Source organism: Ambystoma mexicanum, chromosome 5q (genome assembly GCF_040938575.1).
Source record: "Ambystoma mexicanum isolate Mex_15411 chromosome 5q, UKY_AmexF1_1, whole genome shotgun sequence".
In the NCBI taxonomy this organism is placed as follows: Eukaryota; Metazoa; Chordata; class Amphibia; order Caudata; family Ambystomatidae; genus Ambystoma; species Ambystoma mexicanum.
Genome location: NC_090933.1, coordinates 334,471,089 through 334,494,133, shown reverse-complemented (window position 1 = coordinate 334,494,133; position 23,045 = coordinate 334,471,089). Strand labels below are relative to the sequence as shown.

The 23,045-nt window shown below is 48.3% G+C and overlaps 1 protein-coding gene across 2 annotated transcripts in view; it reads left to right on the top strand.

The window, feature by feature from the left end:
- Window positions 1-23,045, top strand: part of MC2R (melanocortin 2 receptor) — a 310,324-nt gene that overhangs the window by 236,529 nt on the left and 50,750 nt on the right. For both annotated transcript variants that reach the window (XM_069622330.1, XM_069622331.1), the window contains exon 2: window positions 3,734-3,795. The gene's annotated coding sequence lies outside the window, so the exon portion shown is untranslated. The remainder of the gene's footprint in view (window positions 1-3,733; window positions 3,796-23,045) is intronic.

Below are 23,045 nucleotides of genomic sequence, written 5' to 3'. Positions count from 1 at the left end.
GCTTCTGTGAAATTCTGCGGGCAGGTGCCTTTCTGCCCACCAGGTCTGACCCTGGCAGGCGGGACGGCAACAACCCGCAGAGTTGTACTATGCCGGTACAGTAAAAATGGTGCAGGTAGGCTTACCATCACCGTTGTTAACGTCCTGGCATGGTCGTAATGAGTCCCAGTGTCTTTGAAGTCTATCTATTAGACATTTGGTCCTCTCTAGTCTCTCAAATCAAATGTCACTAGACATAACCATGGGAGTACAAGCACACCCCATGAGTCCATTTCTACAAGCAAAACCTCCAAATCCATCACTGGGAGTGCTGGTCCTTCTCAGCAATCGCTATTCTACAAAATAATTTTCTTCATTTAACTGTTTACTTGAGATTAGAAGGATGCCCTTCTAGGTCAATGTCTGTGGAACCTGTCCTCTTGGATACTATTCTCATCACTTTATCTTCCCAACATGGGTTGCTGAACGTCTGGTCTAGGTTTCTATGTCACTATCTTTAACACTAATGGGAGGTGCTCTTTTGGTCCTGGATCATCTATTTACTTTCTGTTGTGGGAAGTGTTAGGAAAGTTTCACTATAAGCAACTTTTCCTCTTTATTCTATGGGGTCCTAAACCTTTTGCTTTGGTTTTACACACTGTCCTAACTTTTTACAATGCAGTGAAGCTTCACTACACTATCCCTTTGCTCACATGTTATGAGGAAACTGACTAGTCATTCATTCTGTCAGTACTGGGAAATTAGGTTTCCCTTAATCTTCCACTTTGTTACCTTTTCGGGTATCTTTTTATCATTGCACAATGCATCTTCCAATGCACAGCAATTGAGTTTCTTTTTGTGTGACCCTAGACTCAACTCGATGGATTATTTTGGTAACCTAAGATGAGCTAAATGACAAACTGGTGGCAGCAGTTATGTTTTACTATGTTTTTTTTTAGCCTCGCAGTGTTTACCGCATTTGGCTACTAACTGGCTAATGTCCTAATATGGCCATGCCACAAGGTTTTCATTTTTACCGTGGCCATCTTGTGTTTTTGCTTTCTTCCTGCCCTTTCAGGTCAGGAAAATACTTGTATGCTCTTGCACTTGCCTGGGAAATACAAGGTTTCTCAGGCTAGTGAAGGGTGTGTGTGTGGGAGGAGCCAGGAAGTAGGTTGGGACTGTTTGGTCCTAATCTTGTGGCCATCTTGTGTTTTTGCTTTCTTCCTGCCCTTTCAGGTCAGGAAAATACTTGTATGCTCATGCACTTGCCTGGGAAATACAAGGTTTCTCAGGCTAGTGAAGGGTGTGTGTGTGGGAGGAGCCAGGAGGTAGGTTGGGACTGTTTGCTCCTAATCCACAACCTGGCTCCAGAAAGTCTAATGGGCATGTGTGATGTGCGCGTGAGACCTACATTGGTCGCTGATTGTACCACTGCTGGTGTGCATGTGTAGGGCAGATCTTGCTATTGGAGGGCTGAGTCAAAACATTCACCTGACTTTGGATAAGAAGAGAAGCCCTGCAGCCGTTCCAGCAGATCTGAAGAAGGAACCAAGTATCCAGAGAAGCTGAGAAGATGAAGGACTATCCTCAGATGCACTTTACAAGGCCTGGTAATCGAATCCTGCAGCTGTCCGAGACGAGTGCTGCTTGTTAAGTGATCTACAAAGGTCTTCATTGGTGCTTCAACCCTTTGGAGTGGTGGTACCAACCATCCCAACGTCTCCTGGCAACCCTGCAAGTGAGCCTGTTCACAAGTGTCTCTGGGCCACCCCAGTAAGCTGCCCAGCTCAAATTTAGGCCACCACTATAAAAGTGCCATCGTCCCATGTTTCGACCCGGGGCTTTGGGGATCACCAGCATATTTTACAAGATGCCCATCTGCCAAAGTTCACATTCCCAGCCCTTTTGGGTCCTGATTAAGACGGCTGCATCAGACCATGATAGTTGAATCCCTTTGCTTTGCCATGCAACTGTGACGGTCTCAAAAAGACTAGTTAACTGTAACAATTCCATTGTCCTGAAATGTGCTGCAGTGGTGTCTTCTGAAGTCTTCATCTGGAACTGAGTTTAGCAGCTCCTGTGACCAGCCAAACCTGTCTCTGTATCCACATCGTCTCGGCATCTGGGAACCAAAAGGAAGGTGGGAAGATGTACCCCGGGTGACCGCCTCCATACTTTCCAAGTCAATACCAAAACTGGAGTGAGGGCGGTGAGTAGTGAGGATAGTTACCGGTGGCCTTGTTTCATCCAAAGAGTTTTCTAACTTTGGGCTACGTTTTGTCATTATTTGGCTTGGGTAGTACTGGCTGTCTAAAGCCACCCGAAAGCTGGGAACAATTTCATTAGCAATAACAGATACCTACCTGACTTTTGAATCCTTCCTTACATCTTCAGAACACTTCTGATCTTTTCCAGTCCCCCAAAGGTATTGGAACTGTGTGAACGTTACGCATTCCTGTGCGTTTGTATGCACATGTTGAACAATGGGCACAAGGCCCCATTCATTTTAGGAATGGACTTCTGAAGTGAGGATTGTAATTTCTGAAGAGTGTTGGTGCTAAATAAATTACTTACCTTCTTCCTTTACAGGTACCGCTGAAGTAATGTATTTATCTGTACTGACTAATGTGACTATATATATGTACCATAACAGATCGTGCTGTGTGATACTTTACCTGCCAATTATACATTATTCATATTTTGTCCTGGGCCCATAATAAATAGGACATTTTTATAACTAACTGTCCAAGTGTAATCCTTGAAGCTTCACTGTCTGGACTCACTGTGGATCCCTGACCACATTTACCTCTCCTGAGACTAAGCCTTGACGACTCTCCACGTTACCTTGATTGGTGTGGCTTAAGCTCCAAGAAGTAATCCCTGTTCTCCAACAAGGGATCACTTCTAAACATCTGTCCAGCTGGCCAAAGATTCAAACCCCATTCTAACAGGATGCTGCCCATCTTGATCATGGTCAAAAGGGAAAAAGAAATTGAATGGTACGCCCTGACTTGCCATTCAATGTCTTCTTCCCTCTTGAAGGCTTTCTCTTCTGCTCCAGGGATCCTATTTCACTTTCTGCTTGCCTTTCAAGAGTATACCCTTCAGAATTAGAGTTCTATTCTAACTTTCAGCTCTTGTAGGCCAAATGTGTTGCTTTCACTGGCCATTTATTTTGAGGGTGAATGTCGGGAGATATTTGAAATGGGAGGTCTGAATTTGCCTTCCAAAGGCCAATGTTACTCAATTACGATGAAGTGTTGATGAGTGCTTGGACAGATTTGTCACTACCCTTTTATGATCACCACATTCTAGGTAGTACATCTGGGATCGTTGAATGGCTCGTATTATGCTGCATGCCTCTCCAGGCTGTGGCACACACCAATCAGAAAGATCCTCAGCAGCCTCCTGTGTGCATGAAACTTGGTCTGTGGGGTCATATCCTCTTGTTGTGTATGTAATAGTTAGAAGTCACTCCATTTAATTTTTGTTCCAAAGTTCTAAAATCCACAATGTCTTGTTTCCTTTTTAGTCACCTTCTTGTAATGGCTTTATTGTCTTTTGGAGCAAGCCTGAAATCCGCAATGACTTGATTCCGTCTCACTGGCCTTAGTCCCAAAGTCAGCACCAAGTTAGTCTTCCAAGTCCCCTGGCTATGTGTAAATGCATCATGTGCTTAGTTCCTCTTAGGGAAATATTTATTTTCTGTTTGTATCCAGGTAGTCATTAACCTCTTGACTTGTGTTAACAGGGCTAATTTCTGAACTAGGTTGGTGATGTGACGTCCATCGTGACCTTAGAGAGTGGAAACAGGTGAGTGCATTTGTGCCCAGTTGTGTTCTTCCAGGTGACTTGATAATCTGTGACTGCATCATCTGTGTTGCAAAAGCTAGGAATTCAGAGGCAGTGCAGATCCAGAAGCTGCAGCAACATGACCACCTATAAAGGTCCTGTGGAAACTACGAGCACATGTTGTAGGAGGGTGGGGCTTTATATTGACGGCTCTGCCTTACTGTGCTGAAATTTGTGTGACAGTTACACATCTTGTGCGATCTAATGTGATCTTATGAACATGGTGGTTTGGGTGCTGACACATATTCTGGTTGCTGCTCGGAGTCCTTAAAGCATGCAGGTGGGCGTTGCGGGTCTCAGAGAGATGTTTGTGGCATGAAATTGCCTTGGGAGCACTTCATTCACCAGTAGAAGATCCTGATGTGTTAGACCCTGTGATCCCAAGCTGGTCTCAACAATTATTAGCCATTTTGGATTGCTTGCATGCACTCCCTACGTCCAGGCTTCTGACCCCCCTTTGCTCTTAGGTTCATCTGCTTTTGCTCCCTGCTTTTGGGAGGTGATTTTGAGATTTCCAAATGCTGAAAAAGTCAGTCTCGGTGGTCATTGGAAAGTTTTCCTACTGAGAAAACACAGCTTCCTAGAAAATGAGGAAGGAAGGTGTTTCTCAATCCGATTCCAATGGCATGGGGTGGAGAGTAACTAGTGTTTTGTTCTGGTAGGAATATCTGAGCCATATCGCCAATGACTGTCGGAGTGAGGAAGGGAGCTAGGCATCTACATGTAAGTGCTGTTGCTATGAGGGAACATGCCATCATCTCCCCCACTTACTCACTCTGTGAAAGGGTGGGAGTTTCCAAGGTTGTTCTAGTCTTGAACCCTATTAGGACCATACTTGATCCCATTCAGGTTTTCAGTCTGTGACAGAGATGAACTTAGGAAATTAAGTTCAATTTCCCCCTGCCAGGTATTAAACACATTGCTTTTGTTTGCCTGGCTTGGAAAACATTTAATTTGTTTAGACTCAATGGCCCACTCATGTAGAAAAGGAGTAAAATCCAGGCCCCAATGGGCCTGATCAAACGTAAGGGCATTGAACAGCTATGTGCGTCAAACTTTGCATTGGGTGGGTGCCAAACTGTGAGAAGAATGTTACGTGCCAGGACCTTGCCATTTTTTGTTTGCACGAGTATCCACAACCCACAACAGAGTTCAACATTTGTAACTGTGTGAGGGCTGCAAGAACTCAACACTATATAAATGTCAATATTGTTTTCAGGGATTCCTGGTATCATTCAGCAACAACTATGATAAATGGACATACACACTTAAGGTTAAAGTTCAGGACTAAGTGCACAACTGAGCTATGCATCTTACTCTATTAGCTGCAAGACGTTATCCAAACTTAAACGGAATGTACGCATGTAAATAAAATAGTTTAACCCTAAAGAGTCAGCAGTTAGAATCCTTAAAACGAACACATGTATCGAAACAAAATGCATTAGTAAACAAATACGTTCGAGTCACCATAAGCCCTTTCACATTCTAGACAATACAATCTAAATATTTCAGTACTGCTAGTGACATGTTGCAAATAGTCATGATTGACATTAACTCTCTGAACATGTGAACATGTATACAATCCACTGGTTTGAGCTGGACTCCAACCCTCTGACTAATCCCTGGTTGCTCTCCACAACTAATCAAACACAATCATGCAAACGCTCTTATGACAACTGTTTCTGCCTGTCCAGCCCCTCCATCATCCCTCCTCGCTCTAGCCACTCCCTTCTACACTTTCACCTGCCCCATCATCAACCCCCTCCATGTACCCTAACTCTAATCACAATTTGTATCCTGACCAATAGACACCCTATCTTGCCAACGTTATTTCTTCCCTACACGCTTATTTCGATTGAGAACACCTCTTTGGACTTCAATATTTCTATTGTATTTTCCTTTGAACACAAATGTCCTGCTTTCTCCTTCCCTCCCTCTTGCCAGGACCCCAAATCTGGTTCGGCCTACTGATCAGACAGCTGAGAATGCGAATGCAAGCACACCTCCACATATGGCAGGAACTGTGGAACGATTGAAGCATACACAAAAGAATCTGAGCTATTGAAGAAGAGATTACAGGAACGTGGTTACAGCAAGGACAATTTGGCTGGGGTTAAGCTGAAATGTTTAGAAATGGACAGGTGTACCTTACTGAAATCAAAAGAGAAAGCAGACGCTAAGAATTTGGATGTGGTTGGAAGAAACATTGGCCTATAATACAGTTAGATCCATGCTTGAAAATTACATTAAGGAAATACCAATATTTGTGTATACGAGAGTCCCGACCCTTAAAAACATGCTACTTTCCATCCACTTTGAGTGCACCTGGATTACAGAAGAAAACTTGGCTCCATTCAAATGTATCTGGGTTGTATATGTGTGGTCCTGCAATATGTGTCAGTATGCTCATATGTGTCAAACCTTTTGAGATGCAGCTCAAGGAACCTTTTGTGATGAATGAGTTCATAAATTGTCGTTCAAAATGTGTGGTGTATCCGATACAGTGGGCCTCATTATGAGCATGGCGGTAGCCGTGCCTGCATGGCAGGCACGGCTACCGCCATGCTCGCAACCAGCACCGCCTCCTGCGATTGGGCAATAACCGGCCCATTATGAGATGAAGGGGCCAGTAATTGCCCATTCTTGGGAGGCGGTAATGCCGGGCTCCCGATCCCATTCTGCCCGATAGGGCACAATGTGGGTCGGGAGCATAGTTGCACCGGCACCGTATATAACGGTGCCGGTGCATTCACGAGTTCTTCTTGCGAGTGCCGCACATCCCGTCAGGTAAGACCTGGCAGGCTCTCAGGAATCCGTGAGGGAAACTCGTAATAAGGCGGTACAGTATGGTCGGTGACGGTACCGACCATACTGTACCGCACCGCCGTACCGCCAGGGTCATAATGAGGCCAGTGTGTTGGTAATCTCATTTACAAAGGAAGCACCGTTCAGGAATTACACATATGAATCAGGGAACATCTCAGTTCCATGGGGAGTCAGGATACAAGAATACTATAGTGAACTGGCAGGAGAAACACCAACTTGACCCCAAGAGTGATTTAAAATACATTGGATTACATATTGTCAAGAGAAATCCCGGAGGAGGTGATAGGGAATGACGTCTACAACAATTGGAAGCTACACTCATCTGTAAATACAGAACTGTTCTGCAAGGGTTACATTTTGAGCATGGGATGTGTATTTTGTTTATAATAACGCTTCACAACATCACAAACGCCCTCGGGTAATCTTTAACTCATGGGATAGGTTTGAACAACTTCCACATTCTGACCTTTTTCGAAAGTCATGACCAGCTTAGATCATCCATTCTATCTAGATCATTTATAGTTGGTAGTTTTCAATTATGGGTGCACGAGCAATTTATTATCAATTTGGTTAAGGGCATTTTCTACCTCATGGCAGTGGCTAGCTTATTTTGTTTTGATCAATGTCCCTCACTGCTCAAATCAGTTTATCCATTGCATGTTCACATTGATGTCAATGTTGTTAGTTGTCGAATTTTTACAGACCATAACTATTGTTCAATGTTTAACTGAATTCCTACTCCATGGTCTCTGCTACCAAGGAACAGACTATTGTCAGATGCTTAAATCACATATCAAACAGCAGGAACTTTATGTGTATGTGAACCACTACTTACTGGTTAATGTAACGTTACTGCTAATTGTCAATGCTAGCTGTCAATACCTATCCACCCTCAGAAGGGGTCTGCCCTGTATTTGGTAAATGCAGAACCTATTGATAGTTGATATGATCGTTCTTCCTGTAACAGAACTCTTCCCCCATGGAAATTATTATTGAGTATTTTAATGTAATGTTAATGTTAACAGTTGATGCCAACCACTATTACCAGACAACATTGTGGAGAGGCCCTCTCAGTCTCTGTTATATGGCACTAGCTATTGCCAGTTGTTTAAATTATGATGCACATGTGAACTATTATTCTTCGGGTATTGAAAATGTGAACATGAAGAGTGGCTATTAGCCGCTGTTATCAGCCTCTTTTTAGAAGGGGCGCAGTGCCCACCTGGATATTTATTTCTGGTTAGATGACAAACTAATGAAGGAAATGGTTGCAGGGACGGTCATTTCACCAAAATGCCAGGGGTCGCGGAAGTGACATCACAATGTCACGCCCCCAAGTGTGACATCACAGGAAGTGATGTCATTTGACCACGCCCCACGTGACATCACATGAAGTGATGCCATTTGACCACGCCCCCACGTGCCATCACAGGAAGTGGCCTCACATAGCATTGTTTCTAAGTACACTACGAACAATATGGTCACGATAACCCTGTAGATTGATGTACATTTCATACAAGAATGGATCACCATATGTATCGTTAATATCAGTGCGTATTGGCCCATATTACCAAATCACTGTGATTGCAAGCAGATGTCCAAGGCCAAACGATAATGATGCTTTAATATATAGCACTTAAGCACTGCTTGTGCCTCATGCCTCATGCCTGCAGGACACCGTTTCCTGGCTCCACAGAAGACAAGACAAAAGGCGCGTGGAAGTGAAAAGCACTTGCACTTGCAGTAACTTTGCAGTAACTTTGAAACAAAACATGTGCATATCAAAGATCCAGGGAAAAAAACAGCGCCTTTGACTCTTGCTAAATGGAAACCACTAAAATCCTATTGCCACCTGGACAGGAGCAGAGGGACGTCTTTGCTATACACTCAAGCCTGCAGATGTGAAAGCGATATTTGTGCCTGTCAGGAGTGACAAATTACAGGATTGGGGAGAGAAGGTGCCTGAGGAAATACTTCGAAGCTGCCCAGCACTTTTAGAATTCCTACACAGTCCCCCCTGCTGCCTTGCTTCCTAAACGAAGGGTAAAGCACAAGGCAGAGAATAATGTTCACTTAGGCGGGATCATAGTACAAGAGCACGAGACTCCCTAAACCAAATGTTGCTACTCACCACAGTTGTAGGTCTTTTGGAGTACTTCATTACAATGCAGAAAGACCCACTCCGGTACCGCAGTGTGGTCCTTCGTCTGCTGATATTGCTTTCCTGGTCGAGCTGTAATGCTGTCTCTCCCGTTATTGTGGCACTATGCAGATTCTCTGGTGGGCTGTTCTCAACAGTGGCTGATACTCGGAGACAAAACACGCACTCTCTTGCACGCTGTGCTACAGTAACCGTGGTACCAACAGTGCGCACTGCATGCAGCCCTCACCTTGCTCGGATGCAGTGTGGTTCCGGCAGACCCCCTTGCCGTGCATCAGTGCTTGCAGCGGTAACTTCTCCTTGGCCCGGCCGATGCAGCGCAGCCCCACACGCAGCTGGGAGTGTAGACCCCACACGGCTCCCCCAGGGCTCTGTAGCAGGCTGGGTTGCAGGGCTCCCCAGGAGCCACTCTGTAGCAGGATTGGTCGCAGTGCTCCTCCGGGCTCTGTGGCAGGAGGGGTTTCTGCAGGGGTCGCTCGAGTGGTCTTCCTCGGGGCGCGTGGTCTGCTCCTCCGCGCATCCAGATCTCCGCCGGTGCAGCCGGGGCATCCCCGCGCCCCCACGCCCTGGACTCCAGCAGCAGCACCATCAGCAGCCAGCAGTGGGGACACATACTTTGGGGGGTGTTTGAGAGGGAGAATAGGTGTGCTGGGGGTCTGCGTGCGCGTGGCAGCCGGTATTCTGTCTGTGTGTCTAGCTATGACATCAAAGCCGGGCAATGCAGAAAACAAACATAGCGGAGGCGAGGTCAGACCCGACAAAGTTCATGGTTGCCAGGCAACCATGACCTCGAGTGCCAGCCTCCAGACCTAGTGGAGCCGCGCACGCCCCCAGGCAGGCATCATGGAGCCTGCCCTGCAAGTCGCTGCACGCGCGATTCAGCCCGCCAGTGACTTGCCTCATAATCCTTTTTAAAATAATCAGAGTTCGAAAGGCACTGGCAGGTTGACTCGCGCGCACGGCAACCCGCATGGCAAACTCCATGACCTCTGCGATGCAGGAAACATAGCGGAGGCGAGGTCGGACAAAGTTCATGGTTGCCAGGCAACCATGACCTCGCGTGCCAGCCTCCAGACCTAGTGGAGCCGCGCCCGCCCCCAAGCAGGCATCATGGAGCCTGCCCTGCAAGTCGCTGTGCACGCGATTCAGCCCGCCACTGACTTGCCTTGTAATTCTTTTTAAAATAATCAGAGGTTGAAGGCACTGGCAGGCTGACTCGCACGCACAGTAGCCCGCAAGGCAAGCTCCATGACCTCTGCAATCTTTTCGCGACCCCTGATTATTTTAAAAAGAATTATGCAGCAAGGCTTAATCAGAGGTCGCAAAAAGATCACAGAGGTCGCAAGGGAATCACCAGAGGTCGCAGTTGCGACCTCTGGCGACCCCCAAATGACGTCCGTGAATGGTTGCTAGGATTAATGCTAACATTAAATACACATTTAGGATCTACTGCACACCTGCCCAAAGATCGTTTGGTAATTGTTTATTTTTACACATATAAACAATCTTTTCGGGATACGTTGCGGCACGTCAGTCAGTTTGATGGGGATCATGTAATAGAAATAATTTTGAATTTCACTATTGATTAACCACATGGCTGCACGTAGAGTATTTGTGTTGTCATGCTCGAGGCGTGGTGATGCCAACATTAGTATATTTATATGTATATGTAAAATGGCACACTCATACACGCGTAATGGTTCTTTTGAGCCCACTAGGGAGCTGGGCCCAAATCTAAACGGTATATCATGTAAATTCTGGTTCAGCTCAGTGCGTTTTAATAATCTCCAGATTGTAATGCTGAATGAATACTAACTTGGTGTGTTTGGTTTTATATTTTGTCTCCAAGGGAGAGGAGAAGCTATTTTGAGGACAACTGGTATTAACTGTTGGCTTTTAGAAATATGACATTTTCTGTGCCTGGATTGAGAGTCATATCAGGTAGACTTCATATTCCTGTTGACTCTGTTCAATTTGGCAATTTGAGTTATCCGAGAGGGTAGCACAATAATGCTAATCTGTTCTAATTCTAGTGGCTTTGTGGATATAAGAGGTATCGAGTTTGGGAACAGTTGAAACCATTTTTAGTTGCTAAGAATTTCTTTTGAAATAGAGGTATGCACATGGTACATGAATGAGTACTAACTAGCATATGAGTGAAGTTGCATAGACAAGCATGGTCACACTTCCGCTTTTTGGTTATCGTTGACTTTTTGGTAAGTGTTGACCGGAGTTGTTTTGTGGATTGGGGTTGTTCCATGCATTTTCTTTTTCATATTTGACAGAGAAAGGGGTGCCCCCTTCTCCAAAATAGATAGCTATATCTTGGATACATTTCCAAAACCGGGTGTTTTTAGAAATGAAACAGGCGGCATCTTTGTTTTTGCTCGATGCGAGAGATAGCCGCGGCTATAGCTAAGACTATCGGAAAATGAAATGCACGAAAAAAGCCATTTGGAGGTAAAAAGAAAACAAGAAAATGCAATCAATATAAATGTGGGGGTGACAAGAGGACACCAAGTGAGATGTAGGAGTTTGGGAGGTCTAGGAACTGAGTTTGCAATACAAAGCTTTTCTGTAGTCTTGGCTATAGCTGCGAATAGCAGATGTTTCATAGGAAGCTGTGTCACAGAAACAGTGTGTGTTGTGGGGGATCGGAGAGGGCAGGGGAGGTGAAGACGCCATTTGGGGAGTGAGGGGCGCTGGCAGATATGAGGGTGGCCCTTGGTGAGGGCTTGGGGGCCGGGAAGCATTTGTTTGTTTGATCGTATTTTCCAATTCCAGCCGCTACAAGGAACTACATGTAGCCGAGGGTATTTGTAGTTCCGTACCCACGGCTATATATATATTTTTTAAGATATTTTTGCAGATATAGTGATGTTGGGTTACAGTTATAGTGACACTGGCAATGGCCACAATACAGTTCAATCAGGTCTAACACTAACGTTACACCATCATGAGAGCCATTTGCTGTTACTTGTAGTATGTGACCATAGTCAGTGTCCAGTTTCTGGGAGGCATATTAGGCATACCTCTAACAATCTGGACACTAACTATGGCCACAACAAGACCCTTCAAACATTTTATAAATCCTCTATACACTTCAATAATAGCATTCCACCATGTTACAAATACGGTATACTCCCTCTATAATAACCATAATCACTGTGCATATATTGTTGTGGCCATGACCAGTGTGCCTTTTCAATGACCATTAAACAATAAATAAAAAAATGGTCATGGGCGCCCCTCTAAGGGAACGAAGATGGCTAAATGACTGGTTCTTTGGGAAGGTACCCACTCGAGAGTCCGCAGCCACACTTTAGTTCACTGAATCTTTCTCAGAGGCCCAACAGGGCTGAAGTATGTGTATGGGGATGCGGTTGGTACTCTTGTTCGGAAGAGAATTGCCATAGCATTTCGGTGCTGGATTTCCCATGTGGGCGGGACAAAGACTGATATGCAAATGGATATTTCCCATCTGTGAAAGGTACAGTGAGCTAAAGTGCGGCTGCAGAATCTTGAGTGGGTGCCTTCCCAAGAACAGCCGTGTTCGTTCTCAAAGAGGGGCACCTATGGACTATTTTTTGATACAACAAAAGCCGACTTTATATATTTCAGATCAACCATAGGTAATCTTTAGATTTGTAAGTGGATAATGTGATATGAGTAGCACTCTAATATCACAAATGCCTCCGCACAAACAAAGGAAAGTTAGGTCTGTATTTTTAATTTGGAGCCGGTGATGGAGGCTCCAGCGTTCCATTTGATATGTGTCATTTTTGCACATGCACGACTCAAAGACCCGATCGCGGAAGTAAACAGTTACAGGCTAAAAGAAATCGCAATGCACAGAGCCAGACACAAGTTGCTGCAAGTCCTGAGAGTTCCCAATTGTGACACCAGGAGCACCCGGACGAATTCTATGGAAGCCTCTAGTTCTTCCATTTTTTTCGTGCGGTAAATAAATCTGGAAATATTTTGACATATTGAGCTCGTGCATTGCATCCTTTTAAAAAAAATACGTCATTGCGATACCACCCTTCTCAGTATGCATACCTACAATAAAAACAATGTTTATCTTGTAGGTATTTGGGGTTACTATTGATTCCCTAAACCCAGAAGAGGAATCATCAAGCCCCTCAAGGATGTGGCCTGGCATGACATTGCAGACTTGTGCTAGGACACAATATAGTAGATAACTGAGGATTAAAACAATAAACATGATGTCTTTTCATTTCCCTCTTCCCCTCTCCCCGCTATCTCCATTTGCAGATGCAATGAGTACCACTAGCCAAGCCTGTTGTTTGTCAGTGCCTAAATTGGTAGTGAGGCCTTGAAGAAAGTGGCACAGTTTGAAAAGCCACTCAAACCAGCAGACCTGTTCTTGGGTTCCTAGGGTTATCTAATACCACCCGGAAGGAGGTTAGTGGAAAATTGACAATAGATAAGGAGACAGCTCAGAGTTACTGGAGCTGTGCTCCTACTTTTTACATTCTTTATTTAATGTTTCTAAATTCATTCTGGGGTCGTTAAACAGGGAAATTAAAAAGGGATAAGCACCCTGTATGGCCTCCATCATACCCCGAGGTTTAATTTCTAATGCCAGCAGGAGTGTGTTTTTAAACAATGTTATTCAGAAACCCATTCATTGCCTGGATTAGAAAGGGCAAGCCCCTACTGTCTGTCCGCTAACCCTAGATAAGTGGCACACCAGCACGATCTAGGGCTTAAACACCTCAGGAGGGCATAGATAGCATGGTTGGAGGGCAAGATAGGTTGCACATAATGGCAACATTAAAATGCAAATATACAGACTCATTTATCAACTTCTGAAGAATGAATCAAAGGCTGAGTTTGCCTTGCCGGGATGTGAACATGCAACATGCTGATGAAACATCGATCACAGCAGCGAGCGCTCACACCACTGAACTATCTTACCACTTTGCTATTAAAAATGCAATGCAACAATATGAAAACATGGCAGAACTGACTGAACAATGTAGGCCAGACATGTTATAAAACTATTCATGTTTGTTGTAGCCTTGAAGATGCACAGAAAATACTGCCTTGCCACACTAAGACCTACCTAGACTAGCTGTACCAAAATAGAAATCTAACCACATAATACCACTTACCATGTTTACTTAATCATAGATGTCAGAAAAAATATACAATGCCACAGGAAGGAAAGGCTTGACTGGCTCCACCCACATGCCAGTCCAGACAGGTACTAACACTTATCATGCCTACTTTATTTTAAATGGGCAGTAGAAATGTCATGCCACAGTAATAAATGACTAGACTGGCTGTGTCAAAATGGCAGTCTAGCCACTAATGACACATATCATGCCTGCTTTATCATGGATTCCCATTATATTTAAGCTCACCCCTTCTGCCCTACCATCCCCACATGTCTCTTCTCTCTCCCACTCTGTTCCTCCAGCCCGCAAAATCAAGTCCTCAGGCCAGCATTAACTCGATGTCCCTCTTCCTTGACCCAATACTTACGTATGAGCCAAGGTGATTCATAGGCAAGTACTGGGATGAGGAAGAGTAGGACTAGGAGTAATATAGATTACTGATAAGTAATGCATACATTGAACACAAGCACACACATTCAAACACCATTTACTGGCTCATTTACACGTGCACCCATTCACCAATCACTCACACACATACATATGGGCACCCACACATCATGTACTTACTCACGCATATTACATACATGCATACGTACATACATATATATACACACACACACACACACACACACACACACACACACACACACACACACACACACACACACACACACTCTGAGATAAACAAACACCCACGTCCATGCATACAGACACATTTACACAAAATATATTTTCTAACCTTTTTCCCGAATCCGATGCTCAAGGAACTCCTCTGCAGTCAAGGCAGCCCTCTAGCTTTAATGTTCCATGCACAGAAGTTCCTGCACAGAGCAGAGGATCCAGATGACTCCAGGTACTGTTGGGGAAGGCGGGCCTCGGGTGTCTAAAAGAAATGATTTCTGTTACAAAATAATATCTTTATGAAGTCAGAGTTACTTCAAGCATAAATACTTAATTTATTAAGTCTATGTGGGCCTAGGGTCCCTCCCCCCTGGCCTTGGGGTTGGTGGGTGTTCCAGAATGTAAAGAGGGCTCTCTTCCGAGCCCTCTTTACCTTTGGTTTCTCTCTGCCTCTGAAAACCTTTTCCAGGGTTCGACGAGGCAGTGCCTGGGGTGACAGGGGCATTGGCAGGGGTCACAGTTGCAACTCCGGGCAGCCCTCAAATGATGTCCATGCCCCTATCAATCAAATATTACAGGGGTTCATCTATTAATTTTCAGCCACTTTGAATACCATTACATATCCTCATCAAAACCTCATAGTCTCACTTTCTTAGTAGTCTATCACCACATTCCTGGGTCCACTTGCATCCTTCTGTATTGATACAGATTCTTTATTGCCCCTAAGGTGCTTTCAATTCTATTTTGTCTATAATCATTTGACTTGTCCTTCCATTTCAATTCCTGAATCTCTTCGTTTGACTTAATTCTCTAGCCCTCATTCTCAGATCTGTGCTCTTCCCTTGTTTTAATTCTTCTAATCCCCCTTCTAATTCTTCAATTTCTTCATTGCCTTTTTCCTATAGTCTTCTTTTACTTCTTTCTCCTTATTTGTTTACCACATCCTTCTACCACCACAGCATTCTTCACCTTGACATGGTCTTCTTCATCCTGGATACTCGCCAAACTCAACCATAGCTAGCTGGCCTGTCTTGTATCCATCCTGATTCTTTCTCCATTATCCTGCCCTCTTTTACTGCATATCCTGATCCTCTATAACCTTTCTCTCATTGTTTTCCAGAGCATTTGGTATCCCAAAAATGTGCTAACTCCTTCCTTGCAGTCTGCTCAGAACTCTTTGCGCAAACTGGAATAGTGCTGGAAGAAAGAAAGAAATATGACTCCCATCCAATCTAGCTGCACTCTCAACTATTCTTACAATCTTGACCTATTTCATGCTATGCAATGTTATTACTAATTTGTTATAATTTCGCACCCCCCCTTGTTTTCCCCTGCTATTCTTCCACCTTAATAACCACATTGCTCCCTGAACTGCTGCTTCCCAACTCTCACCCTTTGTTTTTGTCCCTTTCTTTACCTCTAAAATTGATAAGTTGCCTTTCACTTTTTCTCCTAGACCTCCTCTTTTCTCTCCTTCATCCTCTTTTGCCCCTTCCTTTTTCTCTTGTTTCATCTCTCTCTTTGAATCTTCGCACAGTTTCCTGTTCCAATGGAAAACCCTGCAACTGCTCTCCTGATCTCTCTTGCATCTGTCCTCATCTCCTTAGTGTATCCTTATTTTCTTCTTTACTTGACTTCTCTCTTCAACTACTGTCTTATCTCTGGCATTTTCCTCTGTACTTGTAAGCTCACCACTGTTCTACCAATTAAGAACATCCTTCCCTCTACTCACCTTTATGTTCATATTACTGTCTCCCCTCTCTTCTTTCTTTTCTTTCTGAACTTCTTGAATGTTCAATCTATTCGCCACAATCTCTCCAACTCAACTCAAACTATCTCTCTACTATCTTGTTTACAGTCAGTTAACTCTACACCAACTGCTCTTCTACCTAGCTTCCTCACGTATACCTATCTCTCCAAGCAATCATTGCTTCTTATTTGTATGGACATATAAGCAACATGCAACACAGTGGATAATTCTATTATCTGTGATTTTCTTCCCTCCCTTGTTGTTCTTCACTCTTCTCTCTCTCTCCAACTGCTCCTATTCTGTTTGTTGGACAGGCAACACTTCTTATCCACTTCCACGTTGGGGGACCTGCCAGTCTCAGTCCTTGGCCCCACACTCTTTCTCGCCCCTTTGTTATTGTTTCCTTTTTTTAAAACTGTCGCTTGTATTATTGTTCCCATACCATTCTACCTTTTCTCACCATTAATCCATTAATGATCAACGTCATGCCTCTATTGTCTTTGTTTCTCTGCTTTTAAGATCTGGATCCTCACTGATTCTTAATCCATGGAATGCTACATTTTCTTCCAGCCACCCCCTTTATGGTTGTCTGTCGCTGCTTCTAAACTTTCTCCCCTGTTCTTGCTATGTCTGTGATCTTGTCATTTTGTATTTGCTCTATTCCTTGTTTTACCGCTTATCATTTCTTGCTTACTTATGTCATCTTTAACACTACACCACTCATAAGATCTGCCCATGTTTTGTTTTTGTGATACTAAGGGGGTAATTCATAGAATCCGGCGCACAAGTGGCGCACGCGGCTGGCGCACAGTGTGCGCGTGCGGTAGTCTGCGCCAGCCGCGTGCGCCAAAACACATTCAGGCGCACAGCGTATTCATGGATTCCAACAACCACAACCAGCCGTGGCGCAGAGTGGCGCAGCGACCCTGCAGCAGCGCAAGTAACGCCCCCAAGAACGTCCCTCGCGCAGGGAAAAGCCATCAAAATCCCCAATCCAGCGCAAAGGGCAGCAGCAAACGCAGAGCGGGGAGCGTGTATTCATGGGGTGTGCGGGTGTCATCACATGCGATTGGCCTGGGTACGTGAATTTCAGGGGTGCGTGAGAAATTCTACACGCGATTGGGCTGGGTACGTGGATTCCAGGGGTGCGCGAGAAATTCTACACGCGATGGGCCTGGGTACGTGGATTCCAGGGGTTCGCGAGAAATACTACACGCGATTGGCATGGGTACGTGGATTCCAGGGGTGCGCGAGAAAATCTACACGCGATGGGCCTGGGTACGTGGATTTCAGGGGTTCGCGAGAAATTCTACACGCGATTGGCCTGGGTACGTGTATTACAGGGGTGCGCGAGAAAATCTACACGCGATTGGCCTGGGTACGTGTATTTCAGGGGTTCGCGAGAAATTCTACACGCGATTGGCCTGGGTATGTGTATTTCAGGGGTGCGCGAGAAAATCTACACGCGATTGGCCTGGGTATGTGTATTTCAGGGGTTCGCGAGAAATTCTACACGCGACTGGCCTGGGTACGTGTATATCAGGGGTGCGCGAGAAAATCTACACGCGATTGGCCTGGGTACGTGGATTTCAGGGGTTCGCGAGAAATTCTACACGCGACTGGCCTGGGTACGTGTATATCAGGGGTGCGCGAGAAAATCTACACGCGATTGGCCTGGGTACGTGGATTTCAGGGGTTCGCGAGAAATTCTACACGCGATTGGCCTGGGTACATGTATTACAGGGGTGCGCGAGAAATCCTACACGCGATTGGGCTGGGCACGTGGATTTCAGGGGTGCGCGAGAAATACTACACGCGATTGGGCTGGGTACGTGGATTTCAGGGGTGCGCGAGAAATTCTACACGCGATGGGCCTGGGTACGTGGATTTCAGGGGTGCGCGAGAAATGCCACACGCGAATGGGCCTGTGCGAGTGGGGCAGTGTATTACGTGGGTGTGCGGTAAGTTGAAGAGGTGAATTGCCAGTGTGGGTCCCCCCAGGTCTCCCCCCTACCCCCTCCACGACTCCTGCAGGCAGCCCACACCACAGGGGACTACCCTGCACCCCTGGTCATGTCCCGCAGGCAGCCCATCCACCATGGGCATGCCCCCCAGCCAAGCCACATGTACCCTTGCACCCCCACCCCCCAGCACTGTGGGGCACCTGCCAGCAGGCCCCCACCCATGTCTCCCACCACCCCCACCCCCCAGCACTGTGGGGCACCTGCCAGCAGGCCCCCACCCATGTCCAACCCATGTCTCCCATCACCCCCACCCCCCCCAGGGGCAGCCACCACCAGGCCCCCACCCATGTCTCCCATCACCCCCACCCCCCAGCCACCAGGGCCAGCCCCCACCAGGGCCCCACCCATGTCTCCCACCACCCCCACCCCCCAGCACTGTCGGGCACCTGCCAGCAGGCCCCCACCCATGTCCAACCCATGTCTCCCACCACCCCCACCCCCCAGCACTGTGGGGCACCTGCCAGCAGGCCCCCACCCATGTCTCCCACCACCCCCACCCCCCAGCACTGTGGGGCACCTGCCAGCAGGCCCCCACCCATGTCCAACCCATGTCTCCCAGCACCCCCACCCCCCAGCACTGTGGGGCACCTGCCAGCAGGCCCCCACCCATATCCAACTCATGTCTCCCAGCACCCCCACCCCCAGCACTGTGGGGCACCTGCCAGCAGGCCCCCACCCATGTCTCCCACCACCCCCACCCCCCAGCACTGTGGGGCACCTGCCAGCAGGCCCCCACCCATGTCCAACCCATGTCTCCCAGCACCCCCACCCCCCAGCACTGTGGGGCACCTGCCAGCAGGCCCCCACCCATGTCCAACCCATGTCTCCCATCACCCCCACCCCCCACCCCCCAGGGGCAGCCTCCACCAGGCCCCCACCCATGTCTCCCATCACCCCCACCCCTCAGCCACCAGGGCCCGCCCCCACCAGGGCCCCACCCATGTCTCCCACCACCCCCACCCCCCAGCACTGTGGGGCACCTGCCAGCAGGCCCGCACCCATGTCCAACCCATGTCTCCCAGCACCCCCACCCCCCAGCACTGTGGGGCACCTGCCAGCAGGCTCCCACCCATGTCCAACTCATGTCTCCCAGCACCCCCACCCCCCAGCACTGTGGGGCACCTGCCAGCAGGTCCCCACCCATGTCCAACCCATGTCTCCCAGCACCCCCACCCCCCAGCACTGTGGGGCACCTGCCAGCAGGCCCCCACCCATGTCCAACTCATGTCTCCCAGCACCCCCACCCCCCAGCACTGTGGGGCACCTGCCAGCAGGCCCCCACCCATGTCCAACCCATGTCTCCCACCACCCCCACCCCCCAGCACTGTGGGGCACCTGCCAGCAGGCCCCCACCCATGTCCAACCCATGTCTCCCACCACCCCCACCCCCCAGCACTGTGGGGCACCTGCCAGCAGGCCCCCACCCATGTCCAACTCATGTCTCCCAGCACCCCCACCCCCCAGCACTGTGGGGCACCTGCCAGCAGGCCCCCACCCATGTCCAACCCATGTCTCCCATCACCCCCACCCCCCACCCCGCAGGGGCAGCCTCCACCAGGCCCCCACCCATGTCTCCCATCACCCCCACCCCCCAGCCACCAGGGCCAGCCCCCACCAGGCCCCCACCCATGTCCAACCCATGTCTCCCATCACCCCCACCCCCCACCCCCCAGGGGCAGCCTCCACCAGGCCCCCACTCATGTCCCCCTGCCCCCAGGTCCTGACGAAACTCAATCATGGCAGTAATGGGCAGCACACCCAGCACAAACAGCCAGCCAAGGATTGCATCCACCCACATAGTAGATACAATTACATGATACAACCCCAATGGCAAGTATGTAAATGAACACATGTCCGTCACACACACATACACAATGGGTGCAAGTGAATGTCAAAACCCATATCATGAAATGCATGAAACCAAAGAGAAAATACCACAAATTAAAGTAATATAAATATGTATTAAAGATGAAAAAGAACTAAAGAAATGAAACACACAACAATGGGGATGACAAAACAAATGGTCCATGTCCGAGAACTAATAGAAAAAATCAAAAAACAAAGGAATTCAAAAACTAATGTAGTCCAAAGGAAAAAAATGGGTGAAAAAAATAAGGAAAAACCATTGACTCATGGAGAACACACATATAAATCCAAAAAAAGTTGTCCAATAAAAAACGATGCAAAAAGAATATCCCAGGGTCCATGAGCCCAACACCATAAATGAAACCTACTACTACCTAACACAAAAAATATATACAGAAAAGTGGCCATTGTCCGAGCGGTCCAAAGAAAAATTAAAAAATAAAGGAAACCTATCACTAACTAACTAAAGAACTATATACAATGGCAGCGAGCAAGTCCTGCGGCTCACTCTGTGATGTTGCCGGCCAGGGCATCATCGAACTCCATGTCGATGTCCCGGAGGCGGGACTCTGTCCTGGCCCCGAGGTCTCGCAGGGACAACCCCGTGTTCAACTCAAACTCCCTGCGAGCTTCCTCGAGGCACTCAGCCCGCCTCAACGCCCGACGCATGGAGAACTCCGCCCTGACCATGGAGAGCCGCTCCTCTTCCGCCCGCTGCCGCTCCACACCTATCCGCTGGACCAACTGCTCCCACACGGAAGACACTGCCATCCCAGGGTTCTCCTGCCCTCCAGCCGATGCCTGCCCCTCTGATCTTGATGGCCCCAAGCCATGATGCCTCCCACGTCGAGCCTGCTGCTGCCTCCGACGCCACTGCCTCTGCCAGCACGACGGCATCCAGGCTGATGGTATCCTCCGATGCCGTCGTGCACGTGCCCTGCCAGATGATGCCGGCACATCCTCCATCTGCAGGGGGACAGTTGCTGGTGTGTCCACCCCTGCTGGACCTTCGACTCCCGACTGTGGCAGGGATGGGGTCCCCACCGAGCTGGCTGCGTTGGTCGGGGCAGGTCCACAGGGGGCCCTGGTGGCATCTGGGCCGGAAGATGGCATGGAGCACGACTGGCGCATAGCCTCCACAGAGGAGGAGAGGGTCGCCAGAAGGCCACACACATGTAGGAAACCCCCGACCATGGCGGCTCCCAAATGGTTCACGTACGCACGGTGCTCTTCGTGATGATGTGCATGCTCCTCCCGGGAAGCATGCACCTCATCACGAATGCCAGCCGTGCGCAACGCGACACCAATCAGGACCCTCTCCCCACGGCCAGGGGTCCCCACGTCCGCAGGTAGAGGAGTGTCAGATGACATGGACAACTCCCCTACCTGCGGACGGGCCTGGGATGGGGCATCCCTGCTGGTGCATGGTGGTGCAGTCACAGTGTCAGGGACAGTGACATGCACAGGCCCCTCCACGGCGACCTGTGCTGCCTCCTGCCCCTGGCCCTGGACTGCACCACTTGCACCAGCGGGGATGCCCCCACCAGGCCCCATGTGTGGCTCAGTAGCGGCCTCCTCCCCCTCTGTGGAAACCACCAACCTGGATGTCTCCACGCCGTCTTCCGCCGTTGCAAGCCCCTGTGGGGGCTCACCCACCCCTTCCACTGCAGCCATGGCGGCATCCCCGCCGCTCTGCTCCACAGCGCCTTCTCCGCCCTCTTCTTCACTTGCCACTGTGTAGAGGGAGACATAGAACACAAGCATCAGGGTACTGTACAATGGTCCCCTAGACAGGAAGCAATAGCAGATGAGTGGCACTGTCATGCATCACTTCCATCATGTCCCTCCACAACACATGGGTCAGTGCAGGCAAAACACATGCAGTAACAGGCATGGCGCATGCCATGGACATTGGCATACATGACCAAGGGACTCATGATTCATACAATGTTGGTTTTGAACTCACATGCATCATGGGCCTTGCCATCACATGCACACACCTCACCGTAGTTCCATCCATCCGGCCTCGCACACCACAGACGCAGTGGATACAAGGATGACTAGGCTGCATCAGTGAATCTGAACATTGTCACAGACATGTGACAAGCATCCATGGCATTTACAAGTCACAGACACGCAGGTCAGACACACACACATGGACACCATACGTGTACATGGGACCAGCACCCATCCCTCACCCCCACCCATGTCCAGGAACAGAGACTGCCATGCTTCCATGTGTCCATTCCGCGCAGAGCCCCCCATGTTGCAATTGTACACATGCACCAACCATGTGGTTCACACATCACTGTACTCACATGCCTGACATGATGTCCCTGCACACACACATACGTACATGGCCTATGTCACACATACAGGCATGTATCAGACAACCAGCACACTGCAACATGCCCTGTCTCACACAGCAATGCCTGGCCACTTACCGCTGAACTCCAGACGGGTCTGCCTCTGAAGGATCTGGGCGTGGAGCGCTGGGTCTACGCGTTCCAGGACTCTCATCTGGATGACAGTCAGGCGTGCCCGGCCCCCCTCCGCGAGGCGCCGGGCCTTATTGAGGGTCCTGGACCTCAAGTCCTCCCAGCGCTTCCTGGTGTGCTTGATGTCGCGGGTTGCCACCCCCTCCGCGTTGATGGCAACCACTACATCGTCCCAGATCCTCTCCCGTCCTTCCTTGTCGGCGCGTGGTCTTCCGAAGAGGGCATCATAATGCCCCAGGACATGCTCCACCAGGACACCAACTTCCTCCTCACTGAAGCTGGTGGCCCTCTGCCTCTGTGGCTGGGGGTCGCCACTGGTCT